The sequence below is a fragment of the Alligator sinensis genome, unplaced genomic scaffold (genome assembly GCF_000455745.1).
Source record: "Alligator sinensis unplaced genomic scaffold, ASM45574v1 scaffold41_1, whole genome shotgun sequence".
NCBI lineage: Eukaryota > Metazoa > Chordata > Crocodylia > Alligatoridae > Alligator > Alligator sinensis.
In genome coordinates, this window is record NW_005841926.1 from 3,343,646 (window position 1) to 3,363,128 (window position 19,483).

Below are 19,483 nucleotides of genomic sequence, written 5' to 3' on the forward strand. Positions count from 1 at the left end.
GGGTCGGGCAGCTGGAAAGCAGCTGAAGCTGGAGCCAGATCTTCATGCTCTGAGCAGATAAAGCTATCCTCCCCCTCCCTCCTCACCATTCAGAATGATGCAGAACGTATGTTGCGGGGGGGGTGGTGGGAATTAGCTGCTGGAGGTGAGGGGAAGCTACGTGCTGGCTGGGCCCAGCAGGGCTCTTCTCCTACCCTCACCTCCAGCTGTGGCTCCTGCCTTGCTGTTCAGTACCACTCCACATGGGTAGAAGATTTAGCCCAGTGGCTTCTGCCCAGTGTCTGGAGCTTTGGCTCCAGTTCTGCCCACTCTGCCCACCCAGCATGATGAGCAGCCCCTGTGGGGGAGGGCAGGTGTAAAGCAGTCAGAGCTGGAGCCAGAGCTCCATGCACTGGGAAGAAGCCATAGGGATAAAGTTTCCACCTGCCCACCCAGAGCTGTGTGGACATCACAGTGGCAGTTGGAGGCATGGGAGGCAGAAGATCCCTGCCAGCCATGAATAGTGAATAGCCTGTGGTGCTGCTGAAGCCAGCGGGTGGTGCACAAGGCAGGGTGCTGTGAGGGCTGGGAGCCCCCATGGTGGGCGGCTGCTGGGCTCTGGGCCCGCTGGCACCTACAAGCCAGCCCAGGCAGCCCACTGCCTGCCCCTCACAGCCCAAGCCAAGGACCCAACCCCCATGGCCCAACCTGGGCCAGCCCCTGTGTGTCCACTCTCAGCTAGCCCAGATCAACCCCAGCCCCACAGCTGCAGGCAAGACAGGCAGATGGTGGTGCCATGACAGCTGGCTCTGGCCATGCCCCCGCTCCTGCCACTGGAGTGGGTAGGGGGTCAAATGCCTGATGGGCTGCTACACCCTGGCCAGGCAGACCTCAGCTATGGTCCCCTGGTGGGAGGTGGGGAGGGGGGAAAAAATCCTTTCCTGTTCCTTTTGCTTCAGGAAGCTATGCTGGCTGCCATCTGGCCATGCCCCTGTCCCCAGCTAGAGAACAGAGGGGTGGGGCCAGTCCTGCTCTCTGGAGTAGAGAGAACAGCCCATTCAAGGGCTGTAGAGCATGCTGTGATACTGGGGGACTCTGGTTTAACTTAAACCAGGAAAGGGTCTGGGACAGAAATTGCATAAGCTAGTTTGACACAAATCAGTTTTATATAACTGTATATATAGTTCTCTCTCTCTCTCTCTCTCTCTCTCTCTCTCTCTCTCTATATATATATATATATATATATATATAGTGGTATTTCATTTTAATCACAGAAGAACATGAACTTTGGTTTACTTTTTTAAATCTGAAAATTCTGGATTTTATTTTTTATCAGAGAAAACCAGTATCCCTGCTTATAATTGGGCAAGGTTAAAAATGTGCCACAGCATGGCTTAAGAGGTAATATTTCCAAAAATACTGTTTTTAAAAAAATAACATAAGTACCTGAAATGAGCAAGAGATACTCATTCTTGACCTAAAATTCCCTTTTGCCTTTGTAAAAATACTGTTGAAAGCAATGCCCCTAAATAATGTCCGTGCACCTAAACAATGTGTATAATGTTTATATTTACTGTAAATGCTACTTTTAAAGACCACTAACTTTGACTTCATGACTAGGTGAATGTTAGCAATGTGTCAAATGATCTCAACATAGCTAGTTTGCAATCAAATCAGAAATATTATAATGAACTTTGAAACTTTAGGCGTAAGATCCTAGGTAAACGGTGGCCATAGGTATAATGTTTCCCATGTATTTACACCTTTTTGTTTATAAAGATAAAAAGAGTAACATAAGTAGTAAATTAATCCACTCTTAAAATATAGATAATTGGTATATTTCCATCATGTGCACATTTTCTTAAGAAGATAATTTGAATAATCATAATCTATGTGTAGCCTTTTTTCAATGGATAGGGTTTATGATGCTAAAAATGAAAAGCATACAAAGGTCTTTAAAAAGGACAGTTAACAGTTCCTATTTCTATTCTACAGTCAGTTTATTAGATAATGATTGTGAATTATAATTACCATATTTTCTCATGTACAATACATACCTTTTTACCTCTAATCAGGCCCCACTAAATTAAAATGTTTGTATTAAGTGGGGAAGCTGATTTTCTGGCCAGGGACAGAAGCATCCTACTTTGATTCCTGTTGCACAGTGCAGCAGCTTTCGTATTACTATTCAGACAGCTAAGTCAATTGACTTAATGGTTCATTGTTCTTCATTACAAAAGTGTTAAAATCATTTTGCCTTTTCTAATGGTTTTGATGTCCCACTAATCAAATTAAGCCTTCTTAGAGAATTGTTGCTGTCTGATAGTTTGTCTGGGCCCCTTCTTCTATTTCACAGTTCTTTAGCTCTTTTCAGAATGATCCACCCATGGAGCTCAGTTTCAGCAGTAGTTTATGTTTTACTTAAGCAGGCAATGGAGGTTGAGTAAGCTGTAGATTAGGCTCTGCCCCCGCCCTTGGAAAACATAACTATGTTTTGTTTTTTCTTATCCCTTTGAAAAAAACAAGGTACATATTATAGATGGGGTGCTTGCATGCAGGAAATTATGGCATTAGAAAATATGGTGCTAAATTTATATACTGTGAAAATTAATAATGCTCAGTGGCACTGGCATTTTACACTTCTCTTGGGTATATCTTCATCTAGAATTTAAAGTAATTTTTTACTACAAATATAGTATTAGCCATATTTTGTCCTGATGTATAACCACAAGCCACTTAAGTCAATAAATTGCCTGTTGTGTAAATCAAGGCAGAATTTGTTTCTGTATTAAAAAAAGGAAAGAAACAGAAACAGGGCAAGCTACTGCCAGATCCATATATATTCATATTGAAAGAAATACAGAGGCGTATCAGAGAATCATAGAAAATTCAGGTTGGAAGGGACCTCAGGAGGTCATGTAGTCCAACCCTCTCCTCAAAGCAGGACCATCCCCAGCTTTATCATCCCAGGCAAGGCTTTGTCTCCTCGGGTCTTAAAAACTTCTAAAGATAGAAAATCCACAACCTCTCTGGGTATCCTGTTACAGTGTTTTTCTGTATTCCTAGGGAGAATCTTTTTCCTAATATTCAACCTAAACTTCCCTAGCTACAGCATGAGACCTTTGTTTCTTGTTCTGTCATCTGCCACCACTGACAAGAGAAGCAGACTCTAGCTCCATCCGCTATGGAATTACCCTTCAGGTAGTTGCAGGCCGCTATTAAAATCCCCCCCTCAGTATTCTCTTCTCCAGACTAAATAAGATCAGTTCTCTCAACCTTAGTCATAAGTCATGTTCCCCAGTTCCCTAACCATTTCTGTTGCCCTCTGCTGGACTCTCTTCAGTTTTTCCACATAGTTTCTGTAGTGGGGGCCCAAAACTGGACCAATACTCTAAATATGGCCTCACCAGTGCTGAATAGAGAGGAAGAATCAGTTCCTTCAATCTGCTGACAACACTCTTACTAACACAGCCTAGTATGCTGTTAGCCTTCCTCACAACAAGGATACACAGTTGGCTCTAATTAAGCTTATTGTCCATTGTAACCAAGCCCTTTTCTGCAAAGCTATTGCTTAGCCAGCCAGTCCCCAGTCTGTACATATGCATGGGATTGTTCTATCCTAAGTACAAGACTGCACTTGTCCTTAGTGAACTTCATGAGATTTCTTTTGGTCCAATCCTCCACTTCACTGAGGTCACTCTGAATCCTAACCCTACCCTTAAGTGCATCTACTACTCTCCCCAGCTTGGTGTCTTCTGCAAACTTGCAGAGGGTGTACTCCATCCATTTTCCATATCCTTGATGAAGATATTAAACAAAACCAGCCCCAGAACTAACCCCTGGGGCACTCCACTTAACACCTGCTAGACATTGAGTCATTAATTACTACCCTGGGAGCCCGATGCTCCAGCCAGTTTTCTATCCCCCTTACAGTCCATTCATCCATCCCATAGTTCCTTATCTTGCCTGTGAGAATATTGTGGGAGACCATATCAAAAACCTTGCTAAAATCAAGGTATACCACAACCACTAGTCTCCTCTCATCCGTAGAGCCAGTCATCTCATCATAGAAGGCAGTCAGGTTGGTTGCCCTGGTGAATCCATGCTGACCGTTCTTAATCATTTTCTTCTCCTCCAAGAAATAGATTCCTTGACGATCTGCTCCATGATTTTTCCAAGGACTGAGGTGAGAGGGACTGGTCTGTAGTTCCCAAGTTCCTCATTCTTCCCTTTCTTAAAAATGGGCACTATATTTGCCCTTTTCTAATTGTTCAGGATCTTCATGACCACCACATGTTTCCAAAGATAATGGTCAGCAATTGCACAATTACATTGATCAAGTCCCTCAGGACCTCTGGGTGCATTGTATCTGGCACCCTGGACTTGTATACATCCAACTTTTCTAAATGGTCCCTAATCTGTTCTTTCACCACTGTTAGCTGCTCACCTCCTTCACAGACTGGGCTGCCAGATCCAGTAATCTGGTAGCTGACCTTGCCTGTGAAGACTGAGGAAAAACAGGCATTGTGTACGTCAGCCTTTTTTGCATCATCAGTCACTAGGTTGCCTCCCCCATTCAGTAAGGGACCTACACTTTACATTTTTCTCTTGTCATATTACTACATAAGGGGTTTCAGGAGGGATTATAATTATGCCAAAAGCAAGTTTGATATCTCTGATTGTTCTGTCTACTGAATAAATTATACTCAGGACTGCTGAAAAGAATTATGCTCCTGTTAGAAGTATCCCATGGCTGGCTGTGCAACCTCCCAGAGATTGTTGGTTATATCCTTTTTGAGTCAATAGCAAACAGGAAACCTCATCAATTTTCATTAAAGTAATTCAAAATCCTTCCCTTTAATGGGAACATTATACAGTCTATAGATTTCAACGTGCATACACTTTTAAATTATTTCAAATTCTGATTACTTAATTTTTTATGTTTCTGCAACATAAATTCACCACGCTTCAGGCTAAATAAGGAGCAAAACATGTTTGCATTTCATTGTTCACTTTCTATAAGCTCAGCAATAATATACCCCTTCTTATGACACCAATTGTATGTTTCTTATCTCACTGTAGCAACAGTACATCTAATTTAATGAATGGTGTGGAAATATTCTGTTAGTTCAACTCTATACTGTATAGTATACATTACTTAATCTGCACCTCAACAAATCAATAAAATGTATGCTATGTTGTCATGTATGTAGTACTTGCAACAGCAAAATCTCTGCATTGCTTGAGTAGATAATATGCATCACAAATCCAATAACAGCAAGTTAGAGACTCAAGTCAATATAACTTAATGATTTTGTAGTGCTTTTCAGGGATACTCTATTGTGCATTTTCACTTGTTTCAATTTCTTCTTTACAAGAAAAGCAGGTGCACTCTGGTTACATTTGCCGACATAGAGATTTAAAAACCACATCAGCAACAAACACACTCAAAAAACCAGGAAATAAGAAGTATTATACTTCTTTTAGGATATCTGAAGGTGTCTTGTGATTTTAGAAAATACTTATGTTCCTTATCAACCGTAGTGTCCCTAACAAAAATTGAAAATATAATCTTCTCTGAGTAAAGTGATCTTTTATGCAGTTCCTAGTTCTCTTAAGAACACTTAGAAGTCCAAATTCCACTTCTTATGAATTGCCAATGCATTTTTTAATGTTTAAACGGATCATTGTGTTATAGGACTCACTGAAACTGCTGTAAAAAATAAAGTGCAGTTAGTTTCCCGTTTCCCTTTCAGGAAACAAGTTTACATCAGAAACAGAAATACACTGATATGAGGTATTTTAAATAGATTGTATTAATGTGCAAAAGGCACAGTTAATAGCTCCGTTTGAAACAGATGCTATGCATTACTTGCCCACGGCACCGTGAAAATTTTGTTACACAGTGCATCTCTTATTTAAAGGGCTATTTATTGTTCTGATCAGCTAAGCAGGCAGTACAATCTATCTGAAATTTACATTTTACTAGACCTGGTTTCTTCCAAGCAAATGTAAAAAGAATCTTCCCTGAACAGAAAGTGGCAGTAGGTATTTCATTACTTATATATGCTGTGCTAAATGGAATGGAAAAGGGAGCAAAAGGGGAATGGAATATCTGTTAAAAACCTCTCTCCTTGTAACTTTCTTTGAACCATAAGCCATTGTTTCCAGCATAAAACTTCTGAATAGCCCCACTACCCTGTGAATTGGCTCATAAGTATTTCTAAATGAGAATATCATGGTTAAAACATGTTTATTGGTGGTATCAGTGTTTCAGAAGGGTAGCCTCCTTTTTTTCTAGACAAGCAGGAGGGCAGCACAAACAAAATTTTTCATTCACTCTGGATAAGGGCCCCAAGATACCCTCCATTCTAGATCAGCAACAGCCTCATTAAGCCATATGCTATGTGACTTGGTCTCCTCCTCCTGGCCCCGCATATAATCCACAGACCCCTCCCTCATGGCCAGCCATGAATACAACTTCAAAACGATTGCCAGAAAAGAGTCTGAGTAATGGAGTCCTGTGTGAGGAAGTGAAAGACTCAGATTCCAACCCCCTTTGACACAGGCATTCAGCTACCTGGGGCAAAAGTTGTGAGCTTTTGCTAATTTTGTTGTTAACAGTCTGTGCAAGTACATAGTCATTCATATGCACCCAGAGATAAAATATCTTTAGGTGCTAAAATGCCCTTTATATAGCCACAAAATGGCCCTTACACGGGCAGGAAAAAATAGATTGTCACTCTTAGTGTATTTAAAAAAGCAAGCATAACCTTCAGTAGCATCTCGTATTCAGCAATTTTAATATAATATGAATATTAATATGTATTCTAGCCACTCACTTTACAAGTCACTGAGAAAGAAATTAGCACATTAAGAAGATGGTAAATTAACCTCAGCATCACTCACTAAAATTTCAGATGGTCTAAAAATAATTTAAATCAAAATTATGTCAGACTTCAGAAGCCACTGATGTCATGTAGTATAATGGCAAAGAAATCAGCAGTTTTATCAACCAGTCACAAAAACGTTATTTGCACCATCTGCTTGGCATGTGTTTAGACAGTCTGAGATGGAACTGTCAGTCCAGCAAAATGTAGACAGGGGACACATGACAGTGACTTACCCATGCTCCATTATTGCTATAGGTGTATTAGAGATACAAATAAAAGCACTCTTATCAAGCAAAATAATTTTCATAGGGTGGCAAATACTATTTTTCTCTGTTTTTCCTGTGTGTTAATAATTTTAGATTGTGTATTAATGACTAAGCATAGGAATATAGAATATCCAGAAAAAAAAGAGAGCTATCACCAAACTATATGAAATACAGTACAAAGATCAGCATTACTGGACCTCAGATCACATGTAAAGAAATAGAGTAAGCAATATTGGAGTAACCCTGATATTTTGGGGCATCACAATACATTTAGAAATACCAGAGCTTATGTTACTTCAATCTAGATGCCAATAATAGTCAAAAAGAAAACAGTGGAAGCAAAATTAATTTGGCATCCGTTGTTGACATTTGGCCAATATTATTGCAATCAAGAAGTCCCTAAAACTGCATCAGTGTGCTTGTCTGCTAACCTGATGGTTGCTAAAATGATTATTTTGCAATATATAAAATAGCAGAAATTAACACATATACTTTTTTAAAAACATAGTTTTGATTATAGGTTTTATAGTCTCCTAACCACTTTTCTTCTGTGCATCCTATATTAATTAGCTAACAAAATGGCCAAAACAAAATCCTTTAGTACCCCATTAATAGAAACAACTTTAGTACCTCTGGTTCTTAATAAATTCACTTTCAGAAACTAATTAGAAAAATATATTGGGAACCCCTCGGAATATCATAATTATACAACTGTTAACTTTTATTGATAAAAATGTACTTATACTAGGACAAGTCATGTTAATACATGTTCACTGGTCTAACGCTATTTATTTCTAGTTTTATGCTGTTCCTAACCTCTTCAATAGTATGTGTGACTCTAGATATTTTTGTAGAAATTATATTTAAAAAATGTTCCTGTTTAAACCAGTTTCCTGTTTAAAGATAAGTTTTACAAAGGACTGGAGAAAATCATGGGACTGCTGGTTAGCACCCAGGCAGTAGGTGTTACTTACATTCTATAATAGGAAGTAGGGTTGTGCAAAGCATCTGTCGCTGATTTGTTTCAGAGGAGATTCAGCCAGATTTAGTGGCCGAATCTCCAAATCTGAATTGAATCAGGAGACCCATTAATCTCTCCAAATTGAATCGGAAGCCTCTGAATTGATTCAGAGATTCAATTATTCAGCCATAGATACAGCTTTATATGTTTTTTCTATGTACCTTGAGGTACGAGGCATGGCTTGTGAATGCTGAGATGTTCGGGCGGATGAAGCATCCCATAGGAACATGGGGGGTGGGGAGGTGTCTCCTGTGTGCTCGTTGGTGGATCCACTTCTGGGTCTGCCACAGAGCATGTAGGGGACTGCCCCCCATCCCCCAGCTCAGCGACTGGTGTCTCCTGGGTTTGGGAGGGTAGCCAAGGTCTCCCCATAGCCGATCACCAAGCCAGAGGGGCTCCAGGGGTCCCATGCGCACTCAGCGGCAAACCCTGAAGTGGACTGGAAATACTTCCGCTCCCGTGGGGTGCCCCATCTGCCCCACCATCTCAGTGTTCATGAGCCATGCCTGGTACCTTGAGGTACATAGAAAAAACATATAAAGCTTTGTCTATGGCCAAATCGCTGATTCTTCATATCAGAATCAAATCTTCAGATTCAGATTTGGCTGAATCAAATCAGGACAGTAATCTGAATCAGGAAACTGAATCACTATTTCCTGAATCAGGCCAAATCTGAATTCGAATCAAATACTGCCTGCTTCTCACACCCTTAATAGAAAGTTTCTTCTTAAAGATGATCTTGGTATAGTTTGTTTGTTTGTTTTTCCTAAGCATTAGTACTGCCCTTTCATCTTGGTGCTAATATGGATACATATAAAAAAAAAAAGTCAAGCTCAATCCAGGGAATTTCAAAAAGGACAGAAATGTAGAAAATACATGAAGACATAGCAAGTCCTTGTTTAAAATAAGTAGATTCATAATGATTGGCAGTTTTAAACGTTGAGCCACACTTACTTCAAAGAATAAGCTACACTAAATCTGTATTTCAATTAACATTTTCTCTCTTTTATTTTGTTTGGCTTTTTTTTTTTTTTTGCTTTATTTTTGTATATTTTCTGTGAAAGGTAAAATAAAAATAAAACCTAAAGAATGTATCCTTTGAATGAACTTGATGCTATTAATTTTGTGTGTCTATGGCTTATATGCTACAATAACAGTTATGTCATTAAATTTAATAGATCTACATATATTTCAAGGTGAACTCTAGATCTGTCTAACTGTTGTGGCACTATGCACATACTTATTGAAAAAAAATCTTATTTTATTAGTGAATGATGTGAATATTTCTGATCTAACAACAAATTGTTCCTTGTATGGTGATATTTATTGTCGTATGATGATTTTTTTTGTTTGTGTGAATACACACACACATAATAATGGATAGTTTAGAAAAGGAAGTTTATGGTGAAAAAGCATGTGTGTATTTTAGGACTGCAGTTAGAGCCAAGAAAATATAGAAGTAGTACATGTAAACACATTAATAATATTTTTTTAATTGTAATCTATTTACATATATTTAAAGCAAAATATGGTAGTGAATTGTGGGACAATCTTTATAGGTAAAATGAAATATAGTATTTAGACCAGAGGTTCCCAACTGTGACAGATTGCATACCACCAGTTTAAAATGATACAGCCTTTACTACCAGCAATTTTTTCATACGCATAGGTAACAGACTTTGTATTAAAACAACATCAAAACCTTTAGTAATCATAAAACATTGTTTTATCAGTTATCAAACAATTTGTAAATTAGGAAAAAAGACTGCTACTGCTGCTATTGCTGCTGTACATGACAGTGCAATACCAACAGCAGCAGTGGCAGTAGTAACATTTACCTTCCCTCTACAGGGAACTCCCTCATAGTCTGTACTTAGGGATGCTGTCCTGCTTGCCCCTGCTAGTTACACTGTAATTCACTACCTGTTTACCTGGTAAGCCTATTCAGAAAGGGCCAATTAGAGTGGGCTCTACCTAAAAAAACAACATAAAAACTGATCCCCTTTAAAACAACTGTTGACTGATTATCATCTCATCCAGGAACTCCTTTCCCTTCTCTACCTCATAGAATACAAGCACACATCTCTCACTTCATATGAAAGTTCCTGACTACCATGGGATGACAAAAAAACATTAATTTTCCTTGCTCCAAGGACTGTTTTACATTAAAGCAATTATGGTGAAATGCAAAAACAGGCCTGGGGAGCAAAGATCAGAACTCAGGACTAAGTTATAAATTCATGTTCCCTCTAATGCCTGTTTATGTCCCAATGAATCTTGGATTCCTTCTATCTCCTACTTCCTGCAGGACTGTTCTAAATAGTATGCTATTATATGACACAGAATCACCATCACACATTTAAAAGAAAAGAAAAGAATGAGTCTTTCTCATTTCTTAAAAAAAAGATAGAACTTAGGTGATCACTTTTGGGGGATAGTTTTAGCTTGTGCATTGATGCCCTCCCTACCAAATGTAAGTAAATGTGAGTCTAAGGATCTTGTTATACTTTGCCCTGTGAGCCATACAAATGTTATTTGGAGTGGAATAATTTTGAGCTGCATAACAAGTGTTTTAAGGCACATAAAGGTGTTAATATGCTGACAATCTATGGGTTAAGAGCTCCCAGAACTGCCAAAATTAACATGTAACAAGGCTCTAATTAACTCTGGATCCACATGGGTTCATTTGTAAATCTTGTGCTTTGAATAAAATCCAAAAAAAAGGTTGGCTTTTTTTTTCTTTCTTTTTTTTGGTTTTGTTTTATCAGTAGCCTATCCATTATGAACTGTAATTCAAGTAATAACCTGTGTCCACTTAAAAGCCAAAGCCTAGAATGATATATTGAGCACAAGACCTTCCATTTCAGCTCTTAAAAAAATAAAGAGGACTTTTCTTTTTTCTTTCTCTTTTTTTTAATTATAGCCACAGAAAATACAGCTGATGCCCTTCTTTTTATATGAGAATCTAGGGGCATCAGTAGCTATCGAGTATGGGAGTTAGGGATACAGCCTCTAAATCAGAACTTTCTAGACCTTAAATGCCAGAGGCTGCAAATGAGAGAGGAACTGTGGGAAAAACCCTGGTCATAGAATTGTAGAATCATAGAAAATTGGGGTGGGAAGTAATCTCAGGAGGTCATCTAGTCCAACCCCCTGCTTGAAGCAGAACCATCCCCAATTAGATCATCCCAGCCAAAGCTTTGTCTAGTTAGGTCTTGAAAACCTCCAAAGATGGAGATTCCACAACCTCTTTGGGTAGCCTGTTCCAGTGTTATACTTCCCTCCAAGTAAGAAAGTTTTTCCTGATATCTAACTTGCAATTCGCTTGGTGAAACTTGAGACCATTGCTCCGTGTTCATACCCAGTTGACTCCCCTTTTCATCAGTCATTCTCTGCCACTGTGTGACACAGTCCTATTTGAAACTCATATTGGTAGCATGGGCTTTCTGCTCATAGAGTAAGTTAACCACCACTGTTAATGGAGGGGGCTATTGGATATGTGCCAACTGAATGTGTGGGACAAATAAAAAGGAAAAACAGGGAAAAGAGGGAAGGTCATAGGTTCAAATCAAGTGTACCAATGGGGATACCAAACAGAGTACATCAGTGGCTGCTGGATCCTGGACACTGTCCTGGGCCTAGCAGTTGCATCCATGCCCCCACTACCTGGCCCCTGTCCATGGCCTTGCAGGGCCCCTGAGTCCCACCTGCCACCCCACAGAAAGCCACCTCCTGGGCCTGGGAGGAGGTCCTCCAGTTTCTGCTGCCTGCTGGAGCCCCTGGCCTGGCCCCCACCCCACACTTGCTGCCACCTACCTGGGCCCAGCTCCCTGCTGTCCCCTGTGCCATATGCCTCATGGGGATGCTGGCTCTGCACTGAGGCAGCCAGAGGGGGAGCTGCCCACCCTCAGGGAGTGCTGTCTCAGGTGCCCACAGTGTGAGGGTGCCCCCTGCTGGAGTCACCACAGCTGCCAGAACCACTGAGGAATGGCCCTGAGGCAGGGGTGCTGGGCACCTGCCCCTGGGCTCTCCCCTCTAGACCCCCCCACCCCACAGCCCCCCACTCTGGGACAGAAAAACAGAGATGTTGTGAATAGTTTTGACATTGTAAAATGGGTTATTTATTGTTGGTGGGTGAAGAGGGTGGTGGAGAAGCTCTGTTGTTGGGGACGGAGGTGGCTCTTTTTGTTGAGGGGGACGAGGGAGGGGTGCAGGGGATGTTGTGAGGTAAATAAAACTTTTTTGTTTCAAACATGTGCCTGGTCTTAGAGTGGTATGGGGTATGTAGGCAGTGGGGCAAGTGGGGTGGAACTGGGAATGCAGGAGGAGGGGGTCAGCCAGTGCCTTCCATACTTGGTGCCCTGGCCCCTGCTGGTAGGTGTGTGGCTCTCCTGGGGCTTAGGTTGGGGGGTGGCTGCTGAGGCCAGCAGGGCCAGCATAAAGACAAGCAGAAGTACAGGGCATTGGTCATCACTAGCAGGGGAAGGGATGGAGCAGCAGGGCACTGGGCATTACTGGCACCAAAAGTGCTGTGCTGCCATGTGCCCAAAAGTGCCCACAAAATCTAAGTTCTTACCATATATTGGGATGTAGCCTAATGCCCCCATCCTAAGTCCTGTTTGATGCATGCAAGTCCTTTCTATATTCTAGCTCTTCTTCTGATTCATTGCACATTCTAACACAATTCAGTCAATTACGACTGACTTAAACACTGCCTGTGGACTCCACCTGCTCTCTGTTTCTACTAGCTTTTAAAACCAAAACATCAGAATTTCATTTGTTTTCTCTTACAATTCAGCTTGGCCACTTCCCCCCACCCCCCGCTTTTTTTTTCCTGTGTAGGCACTAGTATAATTGCAAATAGTTGTTTATTTAGCATAGTGGTAGCCCATATCAATCAGGAACTAACATATGTGAGCATTCCTCCATTTTGTCGCTGTTTTTGTCCTACTCATTCCACTAGTAGTGAACATAGCCTCAGAAGAATTTTTTTAGGCAATAGCAAATTGGATTAAATACATGTTCTGTTTTAATATACATTCTGTGTTTAGGAATTTCTGTGAAGCTCAGGAGTATTAGGTGGAAAACTCCAGTTGAAAGGTTTACATATAGAAAGCGCATCTATACACGTGCTTTAATGCACAGTAACCTATGTTACTGCATATTAAAATGCTGTGTAAAAATGTGCAAATATGCTAATGCACAGTAAAACAGGCTACTGCTCATTAACTGTCACTAGAAAAGTGTTCACTTTCACTACTGTGTATTAGGGTAGCCTAATGTGCATTTATTTAGTACCTAACACTACAGGTTCTAAATGTAATGCATATTTAAAAAAGTGCATTAATGCATGTGTACACACATCCAAAGGTGAAAAACATATTTAAGCCCTTGTAGAAAACTTGGATTCTTACAGACATATCTAGGGACCAAAATAAAAGTGATTTTCATAGTAACCTGGGGCCCACACAATCTTTTGAAAATCATGCGACTTGTCAGTAAAAAAATTGGACACTTATTTTAAATTTCCACAGAGAAAAAAACGGCTTCACTCTTCACCAATGAAATTGTAATCTTTATTTCTTCTTTTAAAAGGACAGTTGGTTTAGCAGCTTTTAAGGATTACTTGTCATATCTATATGTAAACAGTAGATACAAGATGAGTTAATATATTTCTTTTATCTCAGAAGATGATAAAATGAAGTAATGATTACATTAAAAAGATTTATTATTGACCATGAGCACTAGTGGTGTTGGTAAGGGAGATAATATTTTATCAAGGCAGACATTTGGCTTTTAAAAGCAGTGAACTTACAAAGACCAAATCAAACTGCATGTTGGTTTTACTGGTTTTATGGGTTTATTTGGATGTTGACATAGTTTTACATATGTATGAGTTCAGTATTAAGTTAAGCCATCTTAGAAGAACACTTGAAATGCAAATCAAAATGCAACCACACAAATGGCTGTTTACCTCACATTATTATTAAAACCAAGTGTCCCTGCTGTTAACATGTGTCATTCTCAAATTCTTTCCACTTCAATTATAGATGTCTCACAGACAGGGAAGACAGATGACTGTCATTCCTTGTCAACAGAATGATAATATAAGATTTACATAACTACTTATACATTTATTGTACAATCCTTATATATTAATACTATGGTTTCCAAATAGCTTACTTGTACATTCTGAACAATGAGAGATTAAAATGCCTACCAGGACTGAAGATAGTTATGCGTTGAGTTTAACTCCATTATAAAGTTTACAAATGAGCACAAGTAATTCTTACACATGAATATAACTCTAAGTGGAAGGAAAGAAAGTTAGATTCCCCCAAAATGTTGAAATAATATTTGTATGATATAAAATAAGCACAATTATACTACCCCACAACTAATAGCTTCTTTCAAAGTTAATGTTGAATATTCTGGTTGTCTTAAAATTTTCTGTTAATATAGTGAATGTGTGCTAAATGCTGACCATAAAGGAAACATTAAATAAAACAAGATGAGGTCTTTTCAGCTACCTCTTCCTGGATCACATTCCATATGGTTCCTCTATTTCCTCTACTCCTGTTTCTTTTTCCTTTTCCTTTTAGGTTTTCATTTTAATACAGACAAGGTTAGGGCATTTAGAGCTCACTCCTAACCTGCAGGAATGAAAGCAGCTTCAAAACACCTTTACATCCATCTAGTCCTAAGGAAATCTTGCTGTCTTTCTTGTCTTTTAATATTCACCAGGACTCCTCTAAATTACCCTGAGTTGCTCCCAACCTGAGATGATTCTCCCAGAGCCAGGAATCAAAGAACTTCTTTCTTGTGAATAGTCTCTCACTAAACATGAATGATTAAGTAGGGATCCTGGCTTTTTCTGATTTTAAAAAATCCTCAGTTTTTGGTTAAAAGAAAGTAACCCCAAAACCACATTTTCCCATGGAAAAATGAAACCTCTCTCTCTCTCTCTCTCTCACAAACACACACTATATATATATATATAATTAGGGTTGTGCAAAGCTTTGGTATCTGATTTAATTTGGAGGAGATTCAGCCTGATTCGGTGACCAAATCTCTGAATCTGAATCAAATCAGGAGACACATTAAAAGGTCTGAATCAAATCAGAAGCCTCTGAGTCAATTCAGAGTGATTCAGAAAGATTAAAAGATTTGGAAGGCTTACAGCAAACAAACTGAGAAGAGGGAGTGGGTGGGGTGATCTTCCATATATGGAAAAAGCTAAGGTGGAGGTAAGACAGCTCTGATATTGACATCTGTAGCTGGCCAGTGACTGTGATCTTTCTCTGAATTCCCTTCCAATCACAGTGCTCTAGGGGAGGGACATAGAAACAACATATAAAGCAGTGTCTAAAGTGATCAGTGCCTTTTGAGAGCTGTCTCTCTCTTGGAGCAGCAGCTTCTGAAAGGCTCTGGCTTGCTAGGTAGTCTCTTGCTAGCTAGTCTCTCTTCTTGTAAGTTGTATCCAATCCTTTCATACTTACCCTTGCCTACAATCCATATTGTTGCCCCTATCCATTCCTTTCAAATTATTTTTCCCCCAAAAGCCTCTTATTTGTTTTTGTTAGCCTGTCTTGATTCTTTCCCCCCACAAAAAGAAATCTGCTTTCCCTGACAGTGTGTCATCACTGTGCAGGAAAGTACAACATATTTATTACACACCCACACACACACTTTTTGCAGCACATCAAACATTATGAAGTGTGTTGGAAAGGCAGGTGCCATATCTTTTTGCAGGGGAGGGATAGGGGGAAGAGGGAGAACTGCAAGGTCCCCCCACCCCAAGCATAAATGCATCCTCTTTCCTGGCAGCGATGAGACTTCTGTTGCTGATGGGAGCAAGGAGGTGGTAGCAGTTCCTGCACCTGCACCACCACCATTAACACCACTAACCAGTAGCAGCATAACATTCTCCACCCCAATTTCAGTTCCCAGAATGAGCCTTCCAGTGCCAGAGGAGGAGCTGGATCTGGAAGCAGAGGAACTGAGGGCCATGGTGAATTAAATTCTGGGGAAGGAGGGATAATCTGTGTTTGTGCTTCACACCCCTCAAAGTTTCCCTAGAGGCAGGTATCCTTCTCTGGAAGGTACTTTGGAGGAGGTTGTGGGGGCGGGTGGCTCAGCTCCTGTTGTTGTGTTCCTGCCTTGTGAAAAGGGGAATAAGGCAGGATTCCTACCATCAACACAGAAGTGTGTGGGGGAGGGGTAGTGAAGTGTGGGATCATTTTGAGGTGGCAGATGATCCCAGGTATGCTACCTGCCAGCATTGCCAAAGGCAGATCAGCCAGGGCAAGGATGTGAAACACTTCACCACCACAGTGATGCTGCTGAATCTCAGGATGCAGCACCCCCTTGCCCTTCTTCCTCCTCAGCCTGGCACCAGTGGGAGCATGCCCAAAAAGTAGTCCCCCTCTTGCTTCAAAGCCCCTGTCCCCAAGAATCAGAGGCAGGCCACCCTGGACCAGTGGGGAAAAGGTGGAGACAAAGGGGGACATGTTCCAAAGCCAAGCAAGGTCACCCAGAGCACTGGGGAGATGCTTGCTCTGGATGGCCAGCCCTTCTCCTTTGTTGAGCATCCAGGGTTAAGGTGGCTCATGGCCCCATCCTACCAAGTGCCTGCATGCATCACCATTAGCAGGATGGTGATGCCCTCCCTGTATGAGGCATGTAGTGAGTACTTAAGGGACTAGCTGAAGAAGACAGGTTTACAGGTAGCCTTTCACTTCACCTCGGACATCTGGAGCAGCAGAGACAGAAATCATGCCTACCTCTCCCTCACAGGACACTGGTGCCATCAGTCAAGTCGTTAGTGGGCTCTCCTTCAAACAGGGGTGATGGGTGAGTCCCACACAGCAAGAGAAATCATGGTGGCCATGGACCACATGGTACAGGGGTGGCTCATTGGACAGGGCAAGCTTGCAATCTGGAAGACCTCATGCCTGCATGAGAGACTACCATCCCTGTTGCATTCATCCCACTCTGCCTTAACACACACAAGTTTTGCTTTCAACAAAAAGGTGCACTTTCACAGAAACCCCTACACCTATCCCCTTGAAACCTGGCAGACTTCATGCCCACAGAAGGAGATATAACCCTGCTGTTTTCATCCAAATCTTCAAAAAAAGATAAAATTATAGGTATTTTAGTGATTACCCATTATAGTCTATGGCCAAGTCTCCAAATTGGCACCAAATATCCAAATCCAAATTGGCCTAATCAAATTGGGACAATGATTTAAATCACCAAATTGAATCACTATCTCTCTGAATCAGCTGAATATGAGCAAATACTTGCTGCTTCACACAGGCCTAACATATATACAGTAAAAGTTCTGTTATCCGGTTTCCTACAAACTGGCATGCTCCACTAAACAGCATGCCAGCTTGTAAGATAAAGTGAAACTGGAAGTGCCCACCGTGGCACTTCCAGTTTCTCCAAGCCCCCATTGCTCAGGGCAAATCAGCCTGCGCTGCTGAGCCCCCATGGCCCGGGGCCATAATAGCCTGTGCGGGGCTGTGCGGAACCTGCCTCCCTGTCCTGTGGGCCCCACGGGAGTGGCAGCGATGCTACAGGAGGGGCGGCGATGCCATGGGAGGGGCAGAGACATGTTGTGAGAAGCAGAGGCTGGGACCGCTCAATTAACTGCAATATTTTATCTGGCATCCCCTGTTCCTGGGGGGTGCCGGATAACAGCTTTTCCTGTATATATTTCCATTCCATAATTAAAATGAAACACCTCTATCTATCTATCAATCTATCTATCTATCTAGGGGTGTTTCATTTTAATCATGGAAAAAAGTGGGTCACATTTTTTTTAAATCAGAGAAAACCAGGATACCTACTGATAAGACACAAGAAAGAAAGAAAGACTTTTTGACTTTTAAGAGGCATTTATTCCAGGGACAGTGACAAATCGGGGCCAGTAGAGAGTATGTACAGGTTGGCCCAAACACCTGGGCCCCACAGACATGGCCTGGGCTCATGGCCTGCAAGGCCTGCCCGTACACTCTAGACTAAAAAAACACAGCGAATAAAAGGACTATTTACATATTTACAGTTCTGCCAGCGGGGACACCCATGGGGGGCCTCAGGGGTCGACCCGTGTGAAACAAAGTCCAAGGCCTTGGCCCGCTGGACGCGTCTCTTGAGCAGCCGGTGGTGTTACAGGGCAAGGAGCAGGCGTCCTGCCTCGACTCGGCACAGCGCCCCCTCGAGGGCCCAGTGTTCCTCGAAGGTAGGCAACGTCTGCCGCAGGACCGCGTGCTCAAACTCGAGCGAGAGGCAGGCCCGCACCAGCAGGCGGAAGAGCTGCAGGGCGTCGACCATCCCGTTCCCATCAAGCCGGTTTCGCTGGCTCTTCAGGGTGGCCATCTTCGCCTGGCCCAGCAGGAAGTTGGCCAGGCTGACCGCAGCCCACTCAGCCGCCCAGTAGGGGAAGGAGTGGATGTAGACATCCTCCGAGAAGTCCTGGCCCAGCGCACGCAGGGTGGCAAAGAGAAGCTGCAGCTGGGGGCAGTCAAGGAAAGCGTGGAAAATGTCTTCGTCCAGCACCCCTGGTCAAAAGGGGCAGGCCACTGAGGCCGCCGGGTCCAGGTGGCGAACAAAGGTGCCGGTGGCCAGGATGCCGTGCATGAGTCGCCACTGCAGGTCGCCGGTCTTCTTGGCAGTGGGCGCCTTATACAGCGTGCGCCATGCTGGGGTCCCGGGCCACACCAGGTGCCGCCGCCACACGGTGTCAGGGCTGCCAGCCAGCACCTGGGTGTGCTGGGTGCGCACCACCCACGCGTAGAGGCCCTTGCGGGGCAGGGTACCAAAAGGGAAGCCCATATTGCTCTTGGGGGGCACCGGGAGCCTGAGCAGCATGTTGGGCCGCTCGGCCAGCTCACTGGGTACTGCTGGGATGACGGGCAGTGGTGGGAAGGCAACGAGTGCGGCGTCCGCGCCGGCGAGGGTCTGGCGAGCCTGGAGATAGGCTTCCAGGGCGGTCGCTGCTTCCGTCAGGAGGGCGCCCCTGACGGTGTGCAGAAGCCGGCCTGCGGTGCAGACGGAACGCAGCACGAGCTGGGCAGCCAGGGCTTCGGGTGACAGCCAGTCCGACCGAGCAGGGTCCAGGAGGTGCTCCAGGGGGGTGGTGCGCGCCTCGATGAGAGCTGCCATGAGGCTGGCGGAGGCCAGGCTCAGTGTGACACATGGCAGGGCCGGGTTGTAGACCAGGGGCTCCCGAAGCAGGTGCGGGAACCGCAGGCGCCTGGCCTGGGGGCAGAGATGGAAGGCCGCCCGCCAGGCCCGCACCATGCTGCAGGAGAACG